Source organism: Alexandromys fortis, unplaced genomic scaffold, assembly GCF_014885135.2.
Source record: "Alexandromys fortis isolate MF-2015 unplaced genomic scaffold, M_Fortis_MF-2015_v1.1 scaffold_18, whole genome shotgun sequence".
Lineage (NCBI taxonomy): Eukaryota > Metazoa > Chordata > Mammalia > Rodentia > Cricetidae > Alexandromys > Alexandromys fortis.
The window spans coordinates 8,959,347-8,986,540 of record NW_026067897.1 but is presented as its reverse complement, the minus strand read 5'-3'; the positions used below and the strand labels follow the sequence as shown (position 1 = coordinate 8,986,540).

At 41.7% G+C, this 27,194-nt stretch overlaps 1 long non-coding RNA gene across 1 annotated transcript in view; it reads left to right on the top strand.

The window, feature by feature from the left end:
• The first annotated feature begins 3,313 nt into the window (after positions 1–3,313).
• The window catches only part of LOC126515110 (uncharacterized), a 107,707-nt gene continuing 83,826 nt past the window's right edge, over positions 3,314–27,194 (top strand). The window contains exons 1-2 of the long non-coding RNA XR_007595755.1: positions 3,314–3,437; positions 11,150–11,370. This is a non-coding gene — a long non-coding RNA (uncharacterized lncRNA). The remainder of the gene's footprint in view (positions 3,438–11,149; positions 11,371–27,194) is intronic.

Below are 27,194 nucleotides of genomic sequence, written 5' to 3'. Positions count from 1 at the left end.
AGAGAGAGAGAGAGAGAGAGAGAGAGAGAGAGAGAGAGGAGAATAAAACAACTAAATGCCAGCAAAAGGTTGTAACCCAGGGACAGTGCATTTTTGTTTTCATGATTTCATGAAGAGGACCCTGGGTTTGGGTTTGGTGCCTAGTGAGATACGATAGCCATCCTGCTCTACAGTGAGATCCAGGATGGCCAGGGTTGTTTCACAGAGAAACCCAGTTTAAGAAAAAGGAAGGAAGGAAGGAAGGAAGGAAGGAAGGAAGGAAGGAAGGAAGGAAGGAAGGAAGGAAGGAAGGAAGGAAGGAAGGAAGGAAGGAAGACAAAGACCAAGGTAACATGAAAAAAGCCCTTCACTCCAAGGTCTACTTTGCTTCTCCTATGGTCTGAAAATCAAGATACTTCAAGGCAATGAACAAAGCCTCGATTGCCTACAGAGCTAATGCTCAAATTTTCCCTTTTCTAAGGATGTCTTAAACAAGAGTGTTCAAAATTCAAAAGAACAAATGATGCTTTCTTTGGGGCAAAATGTATGTGGCCTTGAGTATTGTTGTATTAACGCTCCTCTTTCATAGCAATATCGAAACAATACATTTCATTAAGGGCACTGAACGAGTTCTCTTATAAAAGGAAATTCTGTAATATGTGGGAAACAAGTTAACCAGCTCATACATTTTTAGCGCAGCAGCTTTTTGCACTTGTGGTGCTCACGATATTTGCAGTGATGCCAGTACATCTTTTAGAATAATGATTGAAGAACACCTAATAAAAATAAAAGACATGGCGCTATAACCATGAAGCAAGAATTATTACATGAGAAAAAATACCAATAGTAAAAACATGATAATAATACAATTTGCTATGAAAAGAACAACCAGACTTGTAGACATAACTTGATCTACAGCAATTGTAAGTTGCATCTTTAGGGACCAACCCACTCTCAAAACCCTAGACAAATCACATAGTTTCTCTTAGGCCAGAGATGTCATGCTGACTCATGTTTCTTTCCCAGGTAGAAAATGACTTTGGAAGTCAAGACTTAACAATAACCATTAGTTAGCTGAACCTTGAGGTTGGGGAGTACTTGCAGACTAACCTTGCCTCAAACTCTGGCCTTGAATCATAATCAGGAAAACAACACCTGGGTAAATTACCTTGTCTATGTTCTCTAGGGGCAACTTGATGTTTCCAGTTGGCAACCAGCCTGCTTTGAATCTTCTCTGAAGTCTAACATAGCTGACTTTGTAAAAGGCTGCCTTTGTGATTGAGAATTGCATGTCAATCTGAGTAAAATAAAATACAGGCAGAAATCATTTTCTTGATCATCCACAGCTATATGTATGTCCAACAAGTATAAAACACACCATTCAAAGGGCCCTGGAATGAACCCCACAGCTGATCCTATTAGGGCATCTGAGAAAGATATGGGAACACCTGGTCATCCAGTCAATAACGCCAAAGCTTTGCCAAGCAGGGCTCCCCTAGTGAGCTGACTTGTTAAACACAAGTTGTAACTCTGTACATTCCCACGGCTCTCTGCAAGAACATATCATGTTTGTCTTTCTAGGTCTTGGTTACCTTAGTCAGGGTGACTTTTGCTAGTTCCATCTTAACTAAGAGAATGAAGGCATTCTCTTAGTTAAGGTTCCCTCCTCTCAGATGTTTTCTAGTTTTGTCAAGTTGACATAAAACCATCCACAATAGGTCCCTTAATCTTAGGCAGAATCATGGAATCAAATGAAACTGATTTCCCTCGTAATTTATTCTGTTATATTGTTACATTCAACACTAATGGGTTATTTTTTTACCATGGTCAAAAACTGCGTTCAAATAGGAAAATCCTCCACTGCTTGCTAACACAGCCTTATACCCTGGTTATACCATTATCTGACCTTGGAAACGACTTCTCTGGGTTTTAGTTTCCTTAACCACATAAAAGATTTGCATCCTGCAGCTTCAAACTGATCACCTGGAGTAGCAGTTGTCTAACGGTGGGCGGTCCTCTAGTTTATTGCATTTTCTATTCTATCTGCCCTGTCTTTGGCAACAATGGAAATTTTTTTTTTTTGTCAAGAAGCGCTTTATTAAAAAGTCTTGCTGGGAGATTTAATAAGGAGCCAACAGCCCAGCCGGTCTAATCAGTGACTGAGCTGTGGAACTTCACCCCTGCAGTCCCTTCCCAGGATCCTCTGTCCCCACACACTCTATGCCAAGCTCTCTAGACTTCAGCTTCAAAGCCTTTGATTTTGAAAAACAACCAAGACAAAGGAGGAACGGCAGGTGTGGACTAAAGCTTAAAGCTTAAAACCTGCAAGGACCAGCTGAGGACCAGAGGGAGGCAGTGACACACAGTCTGAGGAGGACTCCTCCAAAGAGGAGCTCAGGTCAGGACCCTGAGGGACTCAGGCTGAGGAGACAAAAGCAGAGCTGCTGTGGCTGGCATGGAATGGGTGTCCGAAGGAGCGCTCACCCTGGGCTGTGTCCCCGTGTCCCTGATTCCCCTAACAGAGAGAATAAGGAGTGGGAGACCTTTAAAAGGGCCCTGTAATGAGGGAACAAGGAAGCACAGAAGGTGGAGGGCGGAGTTTTCCTTGATAAGCTAACCAGGAAGTCACAGGACTGTTTCAAGGGGAACTGAAAGAGTTGCAGACAAGAGTAGAAATAACCAGGTAAAGATGACTCTGGCCCCCATTCCTTCCTCTGCGGAAGCAATGAAAGTTTGCGAAAATAGTCAGAAATTACTTTTTTTTTTTCTTAACTCTGGAAATCAACCAACTTTATAGCAACCTGGAGAGCATTTATTCAAGTAAATCTTAGCCAGAACAGTTCCTCTGTGGCTCCAACATTTCCTGAGCCCTGAAGCAATCTTACAACTAACAACAGCCAGAAATCCTGAGGAAAGTCAACAGGCTCACAACACCCTGGAGATGGAGGTGGGAGAGCGAAGGGGCTATTGGAGTTCCTGAGCCCTAATCCCAGCGAACTGTCTCATCTTCACCATGGTTCCTTGGAATTTTCCACCAGAAAGGGCAGGTATTTAGCATGACTAAGGACAAACCACCTTTTTTTTTCACAGACACTTGCTTAAAACAGTATAAGGCAGTTGGATATTGTAACTGCCCAAGGCAAATGACAAAAGTCAGAGCAAATAAAAGCCTGACGGAATCAATTAATAAGACAACTTTTGGTGTGGGAGAATTTGAAAATCTGTAACAGTGGACTCCGAGAAGGCTGTGGATGAGCAGGAAAGAACAGCACTGCTCCTAAGTGCACAGCTGGTGAAGGCGAAGTCGAAGCTGGTTGGGGCGGAAGGGTACCCCCAACATTCGGCAGTGAGCCTGAGTATCGCTGGCTCTAGGAGCCTTGAGAATCTCTGTCCAAAGCTCTGACAGGACTGACAGAATTTTAGATCAGCTGACCAAGGAAAAATGAGAAGTCTCAAAGGTAAGAAATGAGAAAGGGGACATAACCTTAGAGAAGTCAAAAACCATGATAGAAGTCAAAATAGATTCTTACAAAAATATCAGGAGCTGTTGTCAACTTACAGGCAGAATATATATATATATATAAAGCTAACAAATTTCTAGAAATATAGAGTATAAATATTGACTCAATCTGTCCATCAACGAGTGTGTATCCATAGACTTATAAGAAGAGATTAGGTTAATATATTTTTAAAATCTCTCTCACACACATAAAAATTCATGGATCAGATAACTTTACTGGCTAATTCTACCAAATGTTTAAAGAAGAATTAACGAGGGTTCTTCACAAGCTCTTTCCAAAAATTGGAACTAGGGAAGATTCTCAATCTCATTCCATGAAACCAGTATTATCCTGAAAGCTTAATAAAGGAAAACGGTAAACCATTCAACCCCCAATGACTACAAAAATCCTGAACAGAATATTAACAAACTGATGTTGTATCTTAAAATAATAACATACCATGACCAATTAAAATATACCCCGGAATCTAAGATTGTGTCATTTGTTATAGTATGTTCTCTCATCAGAATAAAAGAAAAACAACAAAACAAATAATTAAAAAAAAAAACACCACTCCATCTTCTCAGTAAATAGTGAAAAATACATACAACAAAACTCAGGACCTTACATGAGAAATATATTCTAAAAGAATTGAGGGGCTTATCAACCATAGACAGCGATGGCCCCTTCAAGCTATAGTGATGACTGGCCTGGAAAGACATTACCATTGGTGTAAGGGTGGCATCGACATCACGGGAGTGACTAACTGCTTTATGATTGGATCCAAGTCCCACGCCATAGGATGAAACCCATATCTGACACCATTATTGAACTAAGAACCTACAGCTAAATAGGCCATAGGCTCTAGGGGAGAACCCACTCCTATTATACAACATTATACAACTCAATGTCCACAGTGTAAACTAACTCCTAATGTTTTATTCCTACCCCCACAGATCAATGTATCTCTCCTCTCCCCATCTGAGAAGCTTCTGCAGAAGACTGTGTATAACACAGTGATTACACTTGGTCAAGGTGCAGAGAATTAGAGATGCCAGAATTTTCAGCCCTAAAGGAATTATACATACATGAAGACACACACACACACACACACACACACACACACACACACACACCCTCCCTTTCCAAGACTCATGGATTATTTTGGAAAAGAAAGTAGAAAAGTCGAGAGAGTGAACGAACCAGAGGCAGTCCATGATGACAGTGACCTCTGGACATAGCAGAACTCAGTGGTTCAGTCCTCACATCCAAAACCTGTACAAGGCCAAACCAGACAAATCCCAGCAAGGAGAGGGGTCTGCACATACAAGTCCATCTCAAACTGTGGAGATAATGGCAGCTGTTACCTGTGGGAAAAGGAGAGACAGTTTGCTCTATGAGGGTAGCCCGTGATGAGTCGGTGACTACCCTCCAGTAGAAGACCAAACATCAAAGAATCGTTATTGGATCTTGAAGGGATTTTTTCCAATATGACACAGACTTTGGTGGGTAGGGAAGGAGATGCAAATTAGAGAAAGTATGGGGGAACGGGGGGAGTAGAAATGATCAAAACACATTGCACAAAACTCCCGATGAACTATGTTTTAAAGGGAGCTCCCTTGGCATGCTAAGCACCCTTGTGAACACCACAGCTAACACGGGGCAGGGTGTTTCCATCTAACTTCTTTACAGGGTGTGCTGGACTTTGTAGCTCGGGAATCCAGGCTTCATTAAAGCAGGATTGGCATCATTTTATCACTTAGGGCTGTACCAAGTGGAATATTTAAAAAAAAATCACAAACAAGGTAAAGGTATCTGATTATAAAAATGTTTTAGAAGCAGAGTGGGAGAGTTAGTTTTTTGGAAACACAGGTTTCCATGGAACAGAAGACGAACATGGTCCACACTTCCGTAGTCTACACGGATGTGTTTTCCAGTGCAGGGGGCATCTGCTTGGCATGAAATGTGAACCAAACGGCTCAGCTTCTTGAGGTGTGTAGTGCAGCCGTGGGTTAGAGCAACCCAGACGACGGCTCTTCTTCCAGTCTGAACAGTCTGATGCGGAGGTCTTTCTACCCCTGAGCTCATGAAATCATCTGATTTTCTTTATCTTCAAGGGACACTCTTGTACATGATTTTGAATTTAATTGTCCTATTTAAAAGTTCTTTTTTGAAAGATGTTTTTGTAAACATTTCTAAACTTAAGAAAAATCTTACCACTGTCAAAAGAATCAAACATGAATTTTATCTCAGGGTACTGAACTTTGACCTTAAAAATTTAATAGCCTTTATATTATAATCAACTTAGTTATAACTGTACTTATTAAATTTCATTTTTTTACAATCTTTATACAATATACTTTTATGACATTTATTCATTTACTCACTTCAATGTGTTATCTGAACTATTTGTTCTTTGTTTAAAATTTAAAACATAGAGATAGATAATAGTTTCTAATATATTATTATGATGTAGCTTATTATGGTTATCTGCAAATTTTAGGATGCGTTTTTAAGTCTCGAAGCAGCTTTTCACAATGGCAATTGAAAGAATGTTTAGAAATGTATCCTCCATAGGCCTGGTGAAGATATGGGCCTTGAAAAACTGACCGTTAGCTTATTTAAAATAGGCCGTACTGATGAAAATATTATAAAGGCTTATATGTTTACATTGATATACGTATACATATACAAACAAAACATTTCTAAATGCCCAGACATAAGTCTTCCTCTTAATCCTTGAACTGGAGGTCAGCACCCTACAGAAGAACAATTATCTAAAGAAAAAATTATCCTGGAGAAGGAGTAATGGCCTCTTAAAATTAACACCAGTAAGTAATAGGGACCAGGTTGTAGGTGCAGAACTGAGACAGGAGTCAAGGAGATAACACCTTGACACCAACTGTATAATTATGTATATCTTGTTCTTTAAGAATGATTCTTAAGAAAATTAAACTTAAAAATTCACATTAACTATTTCAGAGAAAGACCCAGGACCACTAGCCACCTTTCACATTGATTAAATAAACAATTTTTGTCCTTTACCATTATTTTGCCCCTTTAGTTAGCGTTCTGGAAATGCAACCAACCTGAAGTTGTCGAGGCTTTTGGAGCTAGAACTTTTTCCTTTTAAAATTTTACTGGGCTAATTTACCAACTTTAATTTACACAAACACTGACATAGTGGATAATTTGGTACTTAATAAATGATGCAAAAACCTAAGCACATACAGACAGTGTGGCTCTGACGAATGTTGTCTCATGTAAAGTATTACAGCGTTGTGAGGCTTTCTGAAATACCTGAGAGATGAAAACATAATGTTTTTCGATGTTCAGAGCATCTGTTTTTAAGGCAACACACACACACACACACACACACACACATATATATATATATATATATCAGCTTCCTAATACATTATCCAAATGCTTATATTCATAAATCTGCATAAGCACGATTTAATTGGATTTTATCAAAAATAAAATAGTAGTTTTAGCACACTATAAATCAATAACAATAAAAAAGGGACATGGCCACTGCGTGCTGAAACTTTTTAACACAAACACATGAATACAATTTCCATAGACAGAATTACATGAAACCTAGGTGCACCCAGTTTTTTAAAAAAAAAGAATTGAAAGTATATATACCTGTCTTTTTAGGGTCTGAGAAGGCTCAGCAGCATAAAAGATTAAAAGGTGTTGGCATGTACCCTTAAAGCAATAGTTGGTCTTTTTTTCTCGTCTTAACAGCCAAGTAGCTGAGAGGTAAACGCCTTTCCTGATGAAAATGCTTTTTAAAAATTTATTCAATGTTACTTTAGGCAAAAGTTGTTTTTTGTTCTGCTTTCTTCTCTTTTGATTTATAGTGAGGTGAAATTAAATTTCCTATGCTTGTTTTTATATCTAAAAGAAAAAGGAAAGAAAGAAAAGAGGTTTGCTTTTGAACCGGGCATCTACTGGCCCCTCGTAGATCTGGCAATGATGGCCTGTCTTAGAGTAGGCAACAAAAACCTTCGCACACAGCCGTTTACTCAAGGTTTGCTCACCGCTAACGCGTGGGTAGCTGCTTTGCTTTTTAACATCTCATAAAATGAGAACATGTGGAATTTAAATTTTCCTATTTTGACTTTAAAAGTTATGAAAGTTAGGCTCTTCTTAGGAATATTATAAGGCGGGAAGCTGGTAGAGTTCCCCTTTTCTAAGCAAATCGATTCAAAGAAGGCAGAGGAGAGAGGCAGAGAATCGAGGAAGCAGGGAATACCTGCAACACCAAGTTAAGATAAGAAGGCAGCCATTCACAAAGGGCCGCTTTGGGTAACAGTTCTCCCTTGTTCTGTTAGAGGTGGGAGGCATGCTTAGGACGTGTGCGGAATCAACTCCTGTGAAGTCATCCAGAAGAGCCATGAACTGGTCCATTAGACCCAGGAGCAGAGTATGGATGAGCCTAGAGGATTTATGTTTTGGTGCAAATGGTGGTGAACAAAATCTAAGTGGGTCTCCGGCCAGAAAAAAAAAAAAACAGAAGCAAAAGGATCCAAGGTAGCAGTCAAATCATGATTTCAGGATAGAGCAGTTAAGGGACAGGCGGGGGAAATCACCAGCAATGGCTCAGCTGCCGGAAGTGCTACAGCGATGCAGGATGCAGGGATAGACACAGGTCATCCTGTGCAGCCTGTGGGCTTCCCCTGTACTTGAGGGATTTTGATTCTTGGGTTATAGTATGTTCTTTGGTATAGAATGATGCTCTGTTAGTAGATAAGGAAGGAGGAGGTAAGGTCAAAGAAAGAAATGAGTCTAGGGGCTTAGTTTCAAAATTGGTCTTTAGAACTCTGAACATTTTTTTTTTTTATTTTTTTTTTCGAGACAGGGTTTCTCTGTGGTTTTGGAGCCTGTCCTGGAACTAGCTCTTGTAGACCAGGCTGGTTTTGAACTCACAGAGATCCGCCTGCCTCTGCCTCCCGAGTGCTGGGATTAAAGGCGTGCGCCAAATTTAATTTATTTTTAACATCTGCTTTAAATTCGCAGAAAGTTTTAAAAGCTCATACTAGTTTTGTAATTTTAGTCATTTTATAATTTCTTTGTTCTTTCCCTTATTAGGTGATTTTTTTATGTTTCAGTTGGAACAAGCTGCCCACTTATTTTTTTTTGTTTTGTTGACTAGATGTTCTAGTTTTGCACACAAAATACCAGTTTTGAAAGAGCAAATTTCCTCTATTGAACAAATCATGTCATTGGTGATTAGATCTCCTCATTTTCTATATACTTGCAAATTGAATGTTCAAAATTACCATGCATAAAGCTAGTTGGAGCACCTAATGGTAGTTTATTTTCAAGTAATTCTTCCTGTTTAGAAACCTTGCTTTGTGTGTGTGTGTTTTTCTTATTCTTAGAAGGCTGCAAGCTTCTTCATGCTAGCCAAAGATATGTATCTTGGACCAGGTGTATATGATTTAGGGCAGTTACTTTTTTAGCTTTCACCCTAAGACCATCTTTTTCTACTAGTTCTTGCTGTTATCCTGAATATTTACAGAAACCTAAGCTGCCCAAGACACAGGATGATCAAACCCTTGTATGTGGCTTCCTGGAGAAGCCGATAAAGTTCTTTCTGATTGAGCAGCAGAATAATTTTGTTGGGTTGCTATACAAGCTATTAAAAGTGTGGGAGTTCTGCTTCATATTTCTACTCACTTAAGCCAGAGGAACTGTTACTTCTTATCTCTGGAGTCCTCATGATCGAGTGATCATATAATGCCAAGCTAAAGGCCTGGAAGGTTGCAGTAAGCATGAGAAATGATAAAAAAAAAATGCAGAATTAGATGTTTGAGGAGGAATGAATAAGATTTTTCTTTATGTCTATCTCACTCAGGCAATGGGCTTTTATTTAATAGAGAATTTCTTTCCTAAGAAGGCAGCCAGCTTTGTTAAGCAAGTATGATAAATTACTCTTGTCTTAATTGTTACTTCATGATTCCTTAAGTATTAAGCTCGGTTGTATATAAGACACACTTTTCTTTACTGGGAAATACCATTTTAACCGGCCAGTGATTTTACTGATAATATCCCAAGTACAGAGAAGAACAAATAATTTACACACAAAAGCAGAGACGAGAAAATTTCCTCTTTTATTGCGGTGGGATATTCTACACAACGGGAAAAATTAAAGTGGGATTTAGAGACTCATTCTTGAATTGTTTACTGGGCTACCTTTCATAATTTTACTTTAATTACTTCCAGGTTCTTATTTGTTGTCTAAATTAATCCACAAGCATGTTTGTCTTCTATTTTTTATAGTCAGATCATGAAAAAAATTGCTTCCATTGTGTCTCACCAATAAAAATAAAAAAGAGTTCCCAGAAAAAAAAAATGATACTTTTCTAAATACCGTAAGTCAGCCCTGCTTGAAGAATCTCTCTAATCCATGTCTAAACAGTGAGAACCACTGTAGGCTGATTCTGACCCATGGCTTGCTTGTTCACTCACAAATATTTGTCTCCAATGTGGACTTTGTATGCCTGCAAATACTAGCCATGTGCTCTTTGGTTAGAACTTTCTGATAGAACAAAAGAAGACCTTGATGCCCTGGTCTCATTGCTATCTGATTTTAATAGATGGGCTGTCACCAAATCTTAGAACATTGCTAAGTATCTACTGCTAGCTTCACACGTACATAAAAGCTATGTAAATATCTACCATACCTATGGGGTAAACACTGTTATTATTATCATTTTAAAATGAGAAGGCTGGGGACTGGAGAGATGGCTCAGTGGTTAAGAGCATTATTGCCTGCTCTTCCAAAGGTCCTGAGTTCAATTCCCGGCAACCACATGGTGGCTCACAACCATCTGTAATGAGGTCTGGTGCCCTCTTCTGGCCTACAGACATACACACAGACAGAATATTGTATACATAATAAATAAATAAATAAATAAATATAAAAAATAAAATAAAATGAGAAGGCTGAGGCATAGAGAGGTTACATGTATGTAAGCCAGCAAAAGCAATTCTGGCCACAGCAATATGGGTCTAGGCTCCTAACCACACGTCCTTGAAAACATCTTTTCATTGTTAATTCGCCCACCATCTAAACATCTTCCAGGGCCAAATGGCTGTCATTTCGATGGGAAATGATAGCTTGGATTTCAAATAAAGTTGCTAAGATACATAAATTTGGAATTGTAGTCAGAAAACAATTTTTATTTTGCCTTTTAAAGTTAAAAGATATCTATTAATTAACTTTGGTATTTAGAAGAAATTAGTCAAGTGTAGTGACGAGTGCATCCGCATGGAATCATTTTAACACACACTCACCCTCGTACATGTGTATATAGATGCTGTGAGCTAAGGGCAGGCAATTTATGGTTCAAACTTATTTGCTGCAATACATTTTTGAATTTTTATGTATTTTCTACAAAAAAATTACAATGATCCAGCCGGGCGGTGGTGGCGCACGCCCTTAATTCCAGCACTTGTAAGGCAGAGGCAGGCAGATCCCTGTGAGTTCAAGAGTCTCGTCTACAAGAGCGAGTTCCAGGACAGGCTCCAAAACCACAGAGAAACCCTGTCTTGAAAAACCAAAAAAAAAAAAAAAAAAAAAAAATTGCAATGATCCTTCATAGTATAATGATAGCAGCACACGATTAATTTCTGTAATTCTATCTTCATCCCAGATTTTCTCAGCGCCAGATGAGAAGAGACTAGAAAGAACATATAGAAGCTGCAGCTGCCTGCGTTGGTTGAGAGGACGTCCTGCCATCCCTCAGCTGAGTGGACACTTAGGGACATTCTTATGGTGCTTCCGAGGGAGGTGAGTCTCCTAAGAGAGTCGTCCATGGGAAGGCTCACCAGAGGAAGGAGTGTGGCTGCCGTGGCTTGGCACTGTATCCACAAGGTAAGAAGACCCGCACTTATTCACATGGGCAACTTCAGCCCCAGGGTGCTCCTGGTTTTCATAAGTCATGGCATCCTTTAAACCCTCCCGTCTAAGTAGATGCCCCCTTGTACACATGCCATATGTATTACTCATTGCAATATAACAAACATGTTTCTTTGATAATCACGTTCTCCTGATAATAATGTTTCAAATTCTTCCATGAAGTGTGGGCATTAGGGAACTCCAGTGAAATATTTTTCTTTGATGTTTAACTAAATAAAATAAAATAAAGGAACAAAACGCATATGCTACCAAGTCAGGAAGATTGCCAGTTTGAGGACATAAAATATTTAAAAACTCCATGTATAAAAAGCTTATTATCTTAGGTGATATTTGGAGGCATTGTGTCAAATTCAAGGGCATAAAGGCTGCTCAGCGGCTGTCTTTGCTCTGCATTGTTGACAAAGAAAACAGAAATCTGTTCTCCTTGGCATACATGGGGTGCAAAGGGATGGTTATGTGTGTTATACAGAAAAATACTATATCTCTGCTTTCTCCTTTCAGAAGAATTAAGGTAGAAACAAATGATCCCCTCAAACTGCAACTTGGTTATGAACACTTTTCTGAGCAGTGGAACCCCAGTAATGGAAGGGTGGTGTATAAGAGAGGGAGACACCCAGTGCTATATCAGGAAGCCTGAGCTAAGTGCCATCTACTGTTCCTACTGACCAAAAACTGGTGCAGATGCAGTCTGGGGATGCAGTACTCAACCGGCTGCTGTAAAGGGGGTCATGGGGGAACTTCCTTGAGGACCTTCAGGGAGCAGCATGTGATCTAACGTGGGAACTCCATTTCCAATGATTCCACCTGCAAAGTTCATAGATGATTGTGGGACAGATGACCTGCAGGTGAGCTAATATAGGAACTCTGGTCCAATGACTCCGGTGGTTCCAATTACACCTGTGGTGTTTGCGGGGCGATGCAAGTGTGGAACACTTATAAGAATGTGTTAGGACAATTATAAAATTCTGAATGCCATATTCTCCAGAGGTGAGCAACGCAGTCCTGAGTATTTGATAAACTGCGGCCACTGCCTCTTTAGCAACCTGTTAAAAAGAGCTTCTGCTATCTGTGCATGCATTTGTGTTTATTTGGCTGTTGGGGTGTGTGTGTGTGTGTGTGTGTGTGTGTGTGTGTGTGTGTGTGTGGTGTGTGTGTGTGTGTGTCTGTGTGAGAATGCTATGGATATTGAATATGGACCTCACACAAGCTGGGTAGCCTCTCTGCCATTGTTACATCCTCAGTTCTGTGTGTATTTTTTAAACCAATGGATGAATTATAAAAACTCTTGAACAACTCTTCCCTGCACCCCTAAGAACAGTCTACTGAAGGAAACATGAAGAGAAATAATAACAAGCATTAGGCAACAGCACGCTCTATCTTTGTTTTTCAAACAGAGAATTTATAAAAGTTGACTGTCACTGTATTTGTAGCTACAGGCTTTCAAAGGGGGTGGAAAAATGAATTTCTCAGGTAGGTTTATTTGCAAAAGTTGAAGATGTTCTAAAATGCGACACAGATCAGTCTAGCTCTGTCTGTGAAAATACAATATGAGGTATATGTTTATTTTTATAAACATACAATATGAGGTATGCGTTTATTTTTATTTTCCTGGTAGCTTCAACTGAAAATGTCCAAAAAAAGTAAAATTAATTTTAGTAATATGTTTTATTCATATTAATAAGTCCAAAGTATTATTTCACCTAGATAATAAATGACATCATTGTGATAGTACATGTTCTTTCCTGTCACACCAAGTCTTTGACATCTGACGTCTTTTACACTGACGGCACATTTCAAAGTGACCTGGCGACATTTCTCAATTCGAATTCCCCAATCCAAGTTTCATTTGGTCAAGTAATTCTTACACGAACAGCACAGGGTCATAAAGCTCTTAGACCCCGTCTCTCAGGTGCGGCAGGTTGTTCATGCTTGAAGGAGCATGCCACTGCATTTAGAACTGAGCGGCCACAAGCAAGCAACTTCGTTTCTTTTGTATAAAATAAAGAGAATGGCATCAAATGCCTAAACACTTGTCAGAGTTAAAGGAAATATTCTGTGTAAAACTCTGTTAATTTTTAGTAAATTTGAATCTCAGAGTAGTTGCTGTATTTGTCATATAACTACAGCATGCACAAGACCTCGGCCAGATGGTGCTGCTGCTACCCATGGCAACAATGAACATTGAAGTGCGTCCCTTCCACTTCCAGTTTTCCATCACACAACCTATTTCAACCGGTGGTGGTCTGCACATATTACAATAGTCCTACAAGACTAGAACCCAGTAGAAATTCGCCATATTCTTAACTTTGTACACATCCTAAGCCCTGAGTCGTAACACAATGTCTTCCTCACGTGTTTGGTGACAGGGGTAGCATGGGTGGGGGAATGGGGGGGGGGGGCTAGAAGACTTAACACGCTGTCACTTGTGTGTAAGGAGAGAGCATACAATATGTACCACGCATGGTGCTTCACAACCGAGGGCTGTATCGCTGGTTTATTTCTTCTCTGTATGCCACATCTCTTAGGATGTGGTCCATGGGCTTATAACGGAAAGGCTGCTGTGAAACTGTATGTCATGTGACTCTGGCAGCAGCATCCCCCTTGTGTGTTGACAGTGCCTTGACTGGATCAGGAGGACGTTGAGTGATGGACCCTGTGTACCTAGGTTTGGAGACATTCTCTCGGCGCTGGGCACAAAAGGCAAGCTCACCCCACACTTAAAGATGAGTCCTTATTGTCAAGCAACATGCTATTCTATCTTTGAGAATGGACTTTCCTGAACTTAACCTTGAGAACCCACACCTTGGGAACGTTGAGTATTTGTCATCCAAATACTATATCCCCTTAATATGGAAGCAGACAAACCCCTCCACACGGCAGTGGAACTACTTCTAGGAGTCAGGGAGCGCCTGGGCTCAAACAAAGAGAATGAATTCCCAAGCCCTTTGATGCCATTTACTCAATTACACTGTCCAGGGCTGCAGTACTGGCATTTAGTGTTAGGGAGGAATTTATTGCCCTGGCTTGCTCCTGGTCCCTAATAGGTCCTGCTAGGCTCTAGTGAACACATTCACTCAACCATGATGTTGATGAAGGTGTTTCCTGAGGCTTCCAAACACATCTTCCTACTACAAACTCTCCAATCACCTCTGACTTTGGGGAATTTACAGTCCACGTAGCAAACTGAATGGCTTGGTCACTCCCTTCTGCCTGATCATCAGTTTTTGAATGATCAAAAAGACACAACCAAATAAATCGTATCTTTCCAGTAACAAGGAGAGAGCCCTAAGGAAGTATTCAGTCAGTGTCGTGGGGGGAGTTTGTGGCCTTGAATCCCTCAGACCTCCTAAGAACACCACTTAGCAGTCTCTTCTCTCGTGAGAAGCCAGGTCCTCGTGAGGTTGAGAGTCACTCTTTCTCTTCTGCATTTCCTAGCTCTACAACAAAGAAAGGAAGGCCCACTATCCCCACACAGAAATCTAAGCAGGTTTGCCACAACTAGCATGTCCTCTCTGGTTCTGACTGCTCAGCAGCCAGAGAAACACGTTCTGAACATAGAAGGTCCATTCTACTGGGTTACAGATGAGCTAACACCTCTTCCTAAGAAGCCACTCAGCCCAAACCAAAGGAATACTGTCCTGACCAGGCCTAGCAACTCAGTCAAGAAGCTTGGGGCTCATCTACATAATCTGGGACTCTACATTACAGTGTCCCATTTGACAGGGCGAGGAGAGAGGGATGTTTACTGATAACTAGAAGTAAGTGCTGTTTGCATCCCCAATGCTGAGTCGGACATGAAAAAGGCAGGAATGGGGAAGATCACTCCGTCTGCCCGGGATGAGTAGGAGAAACCTTAGCCTTTCTGCACAGTCTGCAGCGAGGTGCTGAGCATGGCCAAGACAGCCTATAAATCCACAGCCTTGTCTGGGGGAAGGGCAAGTTCATCACTTCTCAAACTGCAGGTCTCTGTGTTTTCTGATCTCGAAAGGCATACTGCCTACATCTAAATCAGCGAACCGAGAGGCAGCCTCTTATCTGTTGACCTCGTTACCAAGGAACCGCAGCCTCCCCATCGCCCACACTGCACAGCACAGCAGAAAAAAAAAAAAAAGAGTCTTTCACCACTGTTTCGTTCTCAGTTTTTAGTGAAAACACCCACCTGAGCACAAATGCGCCTGCAGATCACAGATGGGGTGAATGTTGGGGTCAGCCAACTCAACCCTGGTCCCAGGCCTGGGCAGTTGCAGGGTTGGTCATCCCCTGGCCCCCAGCTCTCCTTCATTCTCACCACCAGGGGGAGCTTTCCAGCACTGCCCTGGCTAGTTCAGCCCTTGCAGCGATGAGCAAGGGGTGGACCAGTTCTCCCGCTTTCACGCAGTCAGGGTCGGCTCTCCTACACCTGCCCCATCAGAGCCAGATCTATTGTGCTGCCCAGGTGAGGTGCTGAGGCCACTCTGCTGAGTGCTGCAGCGGTGAGGGACGGGGACAGCTCTCCCGCTCTTGTGCCCTCAAGGCCAGCTCTCCCACCTGTAACAAGCAGTGAGGTGGTGTGGACTCACAGGCCGGGGCTAGAAACCCTGGGCTGCGTTTGGTTGATTCCGGCCCGCCCTAGCTGCGTGGTCTGAGGCAGAGCTATTACTGGAGCCCCCTTGCAGTCCAGGGCCAGAAACCAGAGATGGTCTTGGAGTACTTTGTGACAAACTGTGTGGAAATAAGAGGAGCTCAATCAGTCCGGCACGTGAAGCAAATCTCAAGGGGAAAAAAACCTCAAAGGTATAATTTTATTCACCCACGTACAAGCGGTTGTTACTAGTTTAGATGATTGTCAAATTTTACAGGTGTGAAATTGGCCATAGAAAGTTCTATAAGTTGTAGCATGATAAAACAAATCCATGTTTTAAAATAGAAGACTCTCTGAAATACACACTTTAATGTTCCATGCAGTTTGTACTGTATTAGGTGTGTAGATTCCATCTTGGACAAAGGTTCAGGAGCAAGCTTGAGTACGCGGTTTATGGGGTTTGCGCCGGTGAAAGGGCTCGGGAGCTGAAAGCGCTTACTGCTAACCCTGAGGACCCACATGACAGAAGAAAACCAACTCCTGCATGTTGACCTCTGACCTCCACGCATGTCTTAGCATGAGGATGTGCACACGCACACACTGCAAAACACCTCCACACATATCGTGTGGGAAGTCCTGTATATGTGTTGCTTTTAGATTCACAGAATACACCCAGGCTGAAAGAGAAATATATGTAGAGAGAGGAGGCAGAGGTAGAGAGAAGTCATGCGGGGGTGGGGAGACAGAACTTAACCCGGTAAACCATAGCCATGGGGCGATACACAGATTGATAGGAATGGGTTAACTAAAGATATAAGAGCTAGCTAGCAATACGCTTAAGTGATTAGTCAAGCAGTGATTTAAATAATCTAATTTCTGAGTGGTTATTTCGAGTCTGGGCAGCTGGGAATGAATGAGCAGCCTCCTCTATCACACACACACACACACATTTTAAAACGTAAAATAGTGAAGTTCAAAGTTTATGGATTTTTAAAATAGACAAAATATAGATGGGTATGGTTATGCATGCTTATAATTATAAGTAGTAAGAAAGCTGAGGCAGGGGGATTGTGAGTTCTAGGACAGACTGGGCTATAGAGTAAAATTTCAGTGCAAAATAATCAAAAAAATTCACAGAATGGCAAAATTCTTCAGAAAGCACCAAAAAGCTCTTAGAGCCTTAAGAGGTAGGAGTAGGGTTCACAGGCTCTGGCCCTCCAGTGGCTCTCGGCACTCAAGCTCTTTGTGCTAGAATGTTCTTAAGGAATCTCAACCACCTCCGATGCTTCCTGTCCCAGGGGAACACAGGAGGAGGGTGGATGTGTCACTGAGGCCAGTGAAAAATGTCCTAGAGAAATGACTTTGTGTAACTAGAATTTAATCTAGCTGTGCTTAGAGGCAGATCAATAATAAGCTTAGAAAGAATTTAAAGCTATGTCATCCAGCTGTGACATCTAGAGTTAATCTAGGTATTGACTAAAGGATGACCTCATGGTTTTAGATGTGATACAGGCCCTAGGATATGGTAAATATCCCTTATAAGGATGTGTGTTGCACTCTGGATTTGTCCAGCTACAGTGATCTTGCCTCTTCCCTTTTGTTGCCCTTTTTTTTCTATGCATCTGGAAAATCCTAACTTCTTTAGAAACCCACTTTATTTACAAGTTGCCCTATAGGTTATATCAACCAAAACCTTCAGAGGAAAAAAGACCATCTCTAATGAAATTATATTTATATTATTAATGTTAATTATGTTATAATGGTAATAATATGGTTTTCTCCGAACAACATTTAAGTTAGAAGTTATTTTATTGGATGTTGTATTAAACAGAAGAGTATAACAAAGCACAACGCTGACAACTGGAAGAGCCCAGAAGCACACCTTATCTTCTGCCCGTTGTATGTATCACTCACTCTATTATCGTATCAGTTTTATAGCTGAGACAATTAAGACGCTGGGAGACTAAATGTCATGCCTAAAGCAATACCATACACAAATAGAAGAGTCAGAGTTATATTACAGTAAAAATAGAAAATGCCCAATGAAGAGAATTACATAGTAGATGTTTGCCTGCATGTATTGGGTTCTAGAAACATCTGGTATTTGGGAACATTGCATAAAAATGATCCAATTCCTATTGCAAGCACATTTAAGCAAAGGTCTGTGGCTCCTTAGATGAACTTCAGTTTTATGGAAACAGGAAGCATCTGCGGATGATTTTAGGAACAGTCACTAAATCTCCAGGGGTTCGAGCCAACACTGTCTACTCAGCAATCAGCTTCTTCCTAGGATCCGATGACTCTGCTGTTTCTACCTGCTGGCATTTTCCGCATCTCCCCAAGAAACTGCTGGAAGCTTCAAGTTCTATCAATGCAACATTCCACCTGTTTCACCTGCTTTGTGGTCTCTAAAATCTGCTAACACAGCAAGAATTCGATCATTCTGTGTTCTCATCCTTTCCTGCGCACACAGCCCCTTCAACAGGAGTTCACAGTGTGTCGTGGAGGCGCAGTTGATGACGTCAGGATCCACACCAGCAGAGCCGCTTCTGATTTACTCGGCACCACTGATAAATTCAGGGGTTGCAGCTGTGATGTGTTATACGAAAAATACCAGGGTAAAGGCCGGTGTGCTGGATGTTTATTAAAAAAACCAATGTCTGTAGATGGGACAGAAAGGAAATGGAACTGGGAAAAAGGAGAAGCCAAGTCACTATGCAGGCACCCCAAAACCTTGGCTCATCCACTAAGAGATTCTGCCTCAAATATGGCCCCTCCTCCATCAGCCCTTGCATAGGCAAGCCTGCAAATGGCCCTTGTGCAGCTGAGACAGCAGTGCAGGGGCTGAGAGAAGGAGCTTTCTGGGTACCACAGACATGGTCTCTCTGTGTCTCCTGCAACTTCCGCCTTGCATCACGTGGACTCACTGTTTCATAGTAGCTCGGGATGATACAGCTCCCTTGGGACAGTGGGGAGATCTTTTGAGTGTCTGTGGGGTACACCTTGGGTCCTGAGGTTCCAAGCACCTTCCCCTTCTTCCTATATTGTGAAAACAGCCTTCTCCTTATCCCCGTTCCCATCCTCTCTGATTTTGCTCTCTCATCTCTCCTTTTAGAAGGATACAATGTAAAACCTGCAAGCTACTCCCAGGAAAAAGGCTTTGTTTAGAAAAGAGTTTTATCAAGTAACGTTGTTGAAGGAGAGCACTGCCTGTTTCCCAGTGAGAAATGCGGGCGTCTCTGATGATGTGGAAGGGTCATTTTCATTACCCTATGACCCAGAATTCCTCTAAGACACAGTGGCAGGTGTTAAGAGTGTCCTCCTGGACCAGAGCTTCACCGTGGTATTTACCTCTTCATTTAAAAGTCACAGGGACATAACTGACAGGCAAAGTGACAGCAAGGAGCAGGAAACTGATGACAGGGTCTGGGTGCAGTGGGTGGGTGAGAGCCACGCTGGTGAAAGGAGGACCGTACCCAAAGAGTCAACAAATGTTATAATACTGTCATCTCCCCTCCAGCAGCACAAGCCTTACTGATCTTAAATGTGATTACTTTATGATGGCCAATGAATAAACATGGGAATGTAGTCACTATTCCACTTTGAAATACTTCTTTTTAAAAAATAATTTAACTTTATTTTACGTGCATCGGGGTGAGGGTGTCAGATCCCCTGGAACTGGAGTTACAGACATTAGTGAATTGCCATGTGGGTGCTGGGAATTGATTCCGGGTCCTCTGAAAGAACAGCCAGTGCTCTTAAGTGCTGAGCCGTCTTGCCAGCCTCTTGAAATGCTTCTTATCTTAGCTTTTAGATGCCATGGTGATCATTGCAAATAGTGAAAACCTCGCCCTGGCCATTCTCTCAACTTCCATCTGGAACCAAGGAAGAGACTGAATGAGAGCTTGCATTGCCAGGAAAACAAGTCTGGGTTGAGGGCTGCACCGTGAATGCTGCATGGATCTAGCTCCTGATTCCATGGATGCTGATTTGATGCTGACAGTGCGATTCCCACCAAAGGCGTGGTGCTTGCAGTTTGCACAGTCCCTGAGTCAGCTGAGTTCCCAGAAACGCACACTCTCTTTTCTGTGGCTGCTGATTATAAAGAACAGCAGAGTGTTGATTAAGCTTTTGAAAGTTTGGCACATGAACTTCACATGTAACACACAGACCAATTGTGCGTCTTCCTAGAAATGATATTTATGTTCAAGTAAACTCCCAGAAATGTAAGGAACCAGGTAACTCAATATTTAGAGATTATTTACAGGAAATGTTGCTAAAGGGAACAAAATGAACATTTCAACTACACATTAAGAATTAAATAAGCCAAAGCAAGTGTTTGCACAGAAAATTAGCTATAAATTTGTCTCTTAAATATGATAAAATATAAGCAAATATATTATTTCTACAGAATTAATGTGCTGACTGTTCTGTTTCAACAATATTCAGAATAGCAATGTATCATGTCTATGATAAGGCATGTAAGTAAGAGATTATCTGGTGGTTCTGAGAATTCCAGCAGGCTCCTTTAAAAAACATCTGGCATCGTCATAGTTCTTGAGAAATGTTCAACTATCCTTTCAGTTTTTCAAATTTTAAACCATATAGGGAAGATCTCAAAAGAATCATAATAACTGAAGCTTCCATTTTCTTTAGAATCGTTTCTCACCTGGAAATTTTATAGGAGGGGGAGGTCAACTCACTAAGCCCGCACTGAGCCCTTCAGTAAGGGAAAGGAAGACAACCACCTTCTGTTAGGAAAAGCACAGAAGTGGGAGAGGCTTTGATGGATTCTGAGCTCATCACTCAGAAGGCACCCATTCTATTCTGGTTTCCTATAATAGTCCCTGGCTAAGGCAACACAAAAGTCTCCTTTGTCCTCAGCCAAAATGTGGTATACCCAGCTACTTGTCCAGCACCATGTCTGCCTGGATGCTGCTGAATCTCACCATGACGATAATGGAATGAACCTCTGAAGGTACAAGCCAGCCCATTTAAATGTTTTTCTTTATAAGTGTTGCTGTGGTCATGGTGTCTCTTCCCAGCAATAGAAACCCTCCCTAGGACAAAACCATTTCAGGGTTTCGTCACAGAGTTGCTTGATAGCATCATAGATTTCGATGTAACGACCTCATGTCATCATGTCTAAAAATGGAAGTTTCTTGGTTGATGTTGCACCCCTTCCTGGACACTCCGCTAGGGCACATGTCCGGGTCATCCTGTAGCAAGGCAATCCCTGGACCGTAGCTTCTGCCTAATGAAATAGGAGGCCTTTCCTATCCCGACTTGGCCCAAAATATTCTACAGCTCTCAGTCCCAGTGAGACTGTAAATTGACTAGGAAATAAAATTCATCCATTGAGACAGGGACATTTGGAGTTGTTTATATAGTAATTAGCCTACCCTTATTAATATTCGTATTTCAAGTATTATTACTCATTTCTCCTTCCCAAAGATAAAATCTTCTAGACTTAAAGAATTAAAGCTCTCTGCAATAGGGAAATGTGTTGTGTAAAGGCTAAAACAAACAGGCTTAGCAGTGCAGATATAACATCAGGATACAGGGAGCATCTCAGGGCTCCACCTAGGAAGGTCTTGACAAAGGCAATTGCAGTAAAGCAGGGATAATACTTGCTGGGAAGTTAAGGGCATCCTTTTAACCTAATGGGTAGCTTGGTTGGGAATGTCCTTGATATAATCATTAGACCCACCTAAAAGTAAAGCTATTTACTCCGAAAAGAAAAGCACCTTTTATGATTAAAATACCAGGGTAAGAGCTGTTCATGACCTAAAGGTAATATTGGTTGGCGTGACGATGGAAAGAAGAGGTTATGTTTGTACAGTGCTAATAGAGATCAAACTAAAATACACTTGTCAATACCCATCAAAACTTTACCCCTTACTATGGTGAAGAAGAATTTCAAACTTCTTCACCATAGGATTCCAATTTTCAGCTTTCCATCTCAGGACTTGCTTTCCCCTTGCCCTCAAGTGACAATGGAATTTTACTAGGTCAAAGCTTCTTAGTGTCTGTGAAGTTCAGAGTGTTGGTGGATGGGTCTGACTGTGAATGTATCTTCTCGGGTGTTCTCTCTCCTTCACTGCACACTGCTGCCTCCCCACACTGCTTCCTGCTCACACTGCTGCCTCCCCACACAACTTCCTCCCACACTGCTTCCTCCCACACTGCTTCCTCCCCACACTGCTTCCTGCCACACTTCCTCTTCCCCACTCCTTCCTTCCCACACAGCTTCCTCCCCACACTGCTTCCTCCCCACACTGCTTCCTCCCCACACAGCTTCCTGCCACACTTCCTCTTCTCCACACAGCTTCCCTCCAAGGCTTCATCCTCTATTGCATTGTTCTCCTCAGGGAACCAAAATTCAATTTTCACTGAAAATAAAAATTTAAGGTTTACTTTGTGCTCGGTAGCCTTTGAAGAAACAAACACAAGTTTAAATTAATTTCTTGCCCTTAAGGAGCTGCTGATTTAGCACTCACTCATCTGTGTTCCTTGTAACATGCCACAAATGTCCCAGAGCATCTCGTCATCAGCACCCAATCCAAGTTTATTCATTCTAACGCCTAGCAAGCAAAGGTGATTAATATACAGAAGAATCGTTTGTGAACCCTAAAAGTGTGAGCAACTATACATAACAGAAGTGTGCAGTTCTGTCGATCTTCTTTCCTAGTCGTAGTATGATATGCATTAACCAGTCAGACTTAAAAGAAGATAAATAATAAACACAAACAAATGTGTAACAAACCAAGTTTACAGTCACATCATATACGTGTAATTCAGGGACTCTGTGATGTCTTCTGATGAAACAGTTTTGGCATGGGAAGGTCTGCATCTCGCCTCAGTGTCTATGGTCTCATTTTTAACCCAGCACACAGAAAAGATGCATGGGAAAGCGACGGAGGGTACAGGGTCAGCACGAAATCATTTTCTTCTGAAGAGGAAGCCTTGTGGTGACAGCTCTCCTGTCCTCTGACTGCAGTCACTAGGCACAGGAAGCTAATGGGAGCATGTATGCAAGCTTTTGCATTGCCTTAACCCCTTCTATATTTATACGTCAGCAATATTGTATTTCTTCAATTATATTCATCTCTATACACATCCTATTAATTTTACCACTACGTTCTGACTTTGACCTTAGTTTGACGACAGCAGAATATAGTTTCTGTCTATAAAGAATGTCAGCACAGAGGGGCAGCTAACCTGGCAAATAATTCTTTTTTATTTATTTATTTATTTATTTATTTAAGATTTCTGCCTCCTTCCCGCCACCGCCTCTCATTTCCCTCCCCCTCCCCTGGAAAATATTTCTGTGCTGAGGGAGCCAAACCTACTGTCTTTCCCCACATTTTCACACTATCAGGCCTTCTCAGCAACTCTTTCCTCTATGGTTATACTGATTGTCTTTGATTATTGTGTCCTGGAATCAACACTCCTGGGCTGGATGCAGATGACATAATGTTCTGGGACCACAATGGCATGCTACAAAGAAAACAGATCAGGAAGGACTTAATTTCAGGGCTGAACCTGTGCTGTAGAAAACACCCAAACAAGGGCACTGTAATCTCTTTCCTCTCAGTGGGTTCTACAGGTCACCTAGGCCCCAGATGAGGGCACTGACTTCCTTACCACAAATCGACTGGTCCTGATTCTGAACCATCATGGAAGAATCAGTACCACCGGTGAATGGTACACATAATGATCTAAGAAGTTTTAATAATTAGATGAAGAAGATAAAAATATAAAATCCTGTTCCACCTCTCCAGAAATGTTCTTAAGGCACACAAAGTAGTAGTCACAATGGTTTTACACAAGGTGGTATAAAAATTGTTCTCCAAGTAGAGCCCAGTTTATCTTCTCCGCAGTCTTCACATTCCTGCCCGGCAATGATGGCTTAGCTTTATCAGTCTTTTCAATGATTACTCATTTTTTTATTCACCATGCATTTAGTTTGTTCGTACTTTCTGCTGTTTGTGATGTGCCATGTAATATGTTTATATACTTGCTTATTTAACATCCCTAAAGCCTTATCTATAAAGTCTCATCTATAAGGCCTCTTCCTCCCAGAAAGGTAGCACGGGCTCCAGGCATTAGGAGTGGGCATCTCTGCGAGTCATCACCAACCTGCTGCCTAAGACAGCAGTGATCCACAGATGAGTAAACATGACAGTGTACGAAAGGGAGGACTGGGAAACCAGTAGGGACTGGCTTTGCTGGGCAGATTAGCGGCATTATGAACACATGATGCACCCACCTACTGTTTGTCAATTCAGAGGAATCTCAGACTGTGCACATACCGGTCCTTGCTTCTATCAGTCCCTTACTGCTGCTTAACAAGTGGAGTTCTCTAAAGCACACTTGCTTGTTACTTCATTGTGTCTCTGAGGCAGGAATCTGAGCATCTCCCTCTGAGATTCTGTGGTCCAAGGCCTCCCAAAATGCAATGCCTTTGTTGATGGTTTATGTGCTCATCAGAGGATCCTAAAATACCTTTCTAAGATGCCTTAGGCTGTGGACAGAATTTCATTTCCTGAGACTTCAGGGATGGGACTCCAGTTTCTTGCGGGAAACTGTTTTCAGTTCCTAATGATTTGAATCTGAAATGTCCTCTTCGGGTTTCAAATGTTTATTCCCCAGCTTGTGATGCTATTTTTGGAAGCTGTGGAGGTGGGTGGGGCCTAATTAATAAAAGTGGTTTGCTACGAATGGGCCTTTTAGAGTTGTAATCTGTCTCCTGACTCTGGCCTCCCTAAGTGCTTCCTGGGGTCCTCTGTGGTGTGCATGACCAGCAGGAGTCAACAACAAATCTCTCCGTCCCTCATGTGTCTGCCAGTCCTTGTAGTCAGAGAAAAGCAAAAGGAGCTAACACAGTTCTTTGACAGCCTGGACTCACACTTCACAGAAGTTTGTATCTTCCAGTCAGGGAAAACTGACGGTGACTCTAGCAAGTCCGTAAGAAACACAGAGTCTTAACTGTCGTAGCTGCCAGCCTGTTCTCAGGAGAATATTCCATCACTTCTGTTGCTAAGGAGCCAAGTGCTCGCTGCAGCCTGGGCTCAGCGGTAGGAGTCCCAGAGGATGTTGTCTTAGGGCTTCTATTGCTGTGATGAAACTTCGCACTGTGACCAAAGAGCCTCTTGGGAAGGAGAGGGTTTATTCCACCCACAGTTTCATATAACAGATCATCATCAAAAGTAGTGAGGACAGGAACTCACACAGGCCATGAACCTGGAAGTCAGGCCATTGAGGGATCCTGCTGGCTGGCTTGCTCTGTGTGCCTTCCTCAACCTATTTTGTTATAGAACTCAGGGCCATCGGCCCAGTGAAGGCCTCCCCCACCGTGGACTGGGGCCTCCCGCATTAATCGCTAATTTAAACATTACCTTACAGCCAGATTTTATGGAGGCATTTCTTCAACTGGGGCTCCCTCCTGTCTGATGACTCTAGCTTGTGTTTAGTTGACATAAAACCAGCCAGGTCAGGTGAGTACCAGTGTCTGCTGAAGTCCACATTACTCAGCAAGGCTAGAACTGTTCAACAACCCGCAGATCTTAGCTAAGAATCACACCCATTTGTTGTTAAAAAAAAGGAACAAGAAGACACTTTGATAGTCTTGAGTTAAAATAGAAATCAGCGTTACACTGTGGGAAAAATTAAACCGCCAATGAAGCAGGAAATGACAAAAACTAGTTCAAATATTCAAATGATAATTTAAAAGTATCAACTTACTTCTAACTTTAAAAAGTGTATTTTGCTGCCTTTTCTTGTTCTCGTCACATACACAGTTGTCCTTGCTCTGAAATGCCATGAGTCATCGCTTCAAAAGCTCAGACTCTACTGTGCTGTCCTGTGTCGGGCATTCATTTTACTGCTGGGATTGTGTGGTCACACACCCTGCCCTGCCCTGAGCCTCAGGTTTTTTATCTACAATGGGGGCCAATAAGGTCTCTGTTCTGTAGAACTGACAGAGACTTAAGTGACATAATCCATTTGTGACGTACACGGTGCCTAGGAGACAGGAAGAGATAATTGTGCTTATTAAGCAGATTCGTCGGAACCAGAGAACACATCCAACATCTTATGCGCCAAATCAGTTTCTTTAACTTAAAATGTCATTTCCTAGTTTTATCTTCTGAATGTTTTCCAAATAAAAAAGTCAAACGACCCAAACTATAGTAGATAAGATGAAAGGTTCTGAATTCTGCCTGCATTTAAATTCTGCCTCTCCACTTACAGCTGCACTAGCTTGCAGAGCTTCCATGTGGCTCCACTAATTTCTGTGAGGCTCAGCCAGCCTCCACGTGACTCAGCTGACCAGTACTACTTGTCAGCTCCCAGACACTTTCACGCTTTGAAAGACGGGGGATGTAGTTCGTTTCACAGGGGCCTTTCCTAGCAGGCAGGTGACTCGGATACAATCCCCAGCACTGTGAAGTGATGCATGACTAATCCCAGCTTTTGGGAGGGAGGTAGAGACAGGAACTTCAGAAGTTCAAAGTCATTGTAGTGGTAATTTTGATTGTCCATTTCTTTTTTAGCTTCCACTCTGTACATATGATGAGCTGGAACAACTGTAGACTAAAGATGGTTTTACTTAGAATGAGGAAATCCTTCCAGTTTTCCCTAGGACGTGGAGCAATGTTAGGAGCCATTGTTCTTATCCTCAACCTGAAATAAAAGAGAATCAGTGACCACACCTATCTTCTAGAAACTGTTTAGCTATTGTTATTTTCATTATTAGCATATCAACCATATATAGTAATGGGATTGACGGAGATTTCAATATATACTATGTATATATCATACAATGGTCATCTCTGTCCACAGTTCCTCCAGCCTCTCCCTCTCCTCTTTCTCTCCCCTTCCGTTATCCCTTCTATTCTGTATTCATCCCTCACTGCTTTCAAGTCTTCTTTCTTTTTCTTTTTTCTCAGTTTCCATATGACAGAAAGCATGCAGTATTTGCCTTTCTGTGTCTTAACATGATGCTCTCTAGTTTCTCTCATGTCTCTGCAATGTTGTTCTATATGGATGAATAATACCACTGTGCATGTGTATGTGTTTGTGTAAAGTATGTGTGTCTGTATGTGTGTATGTAAAATATCCATCCTTGCCTGATCACAATGGTATCTCACTTTATTTATGACATGTTTTTCCATGATCACTAATGATACTGATTGACCTGGACCAGAAGGTTGCT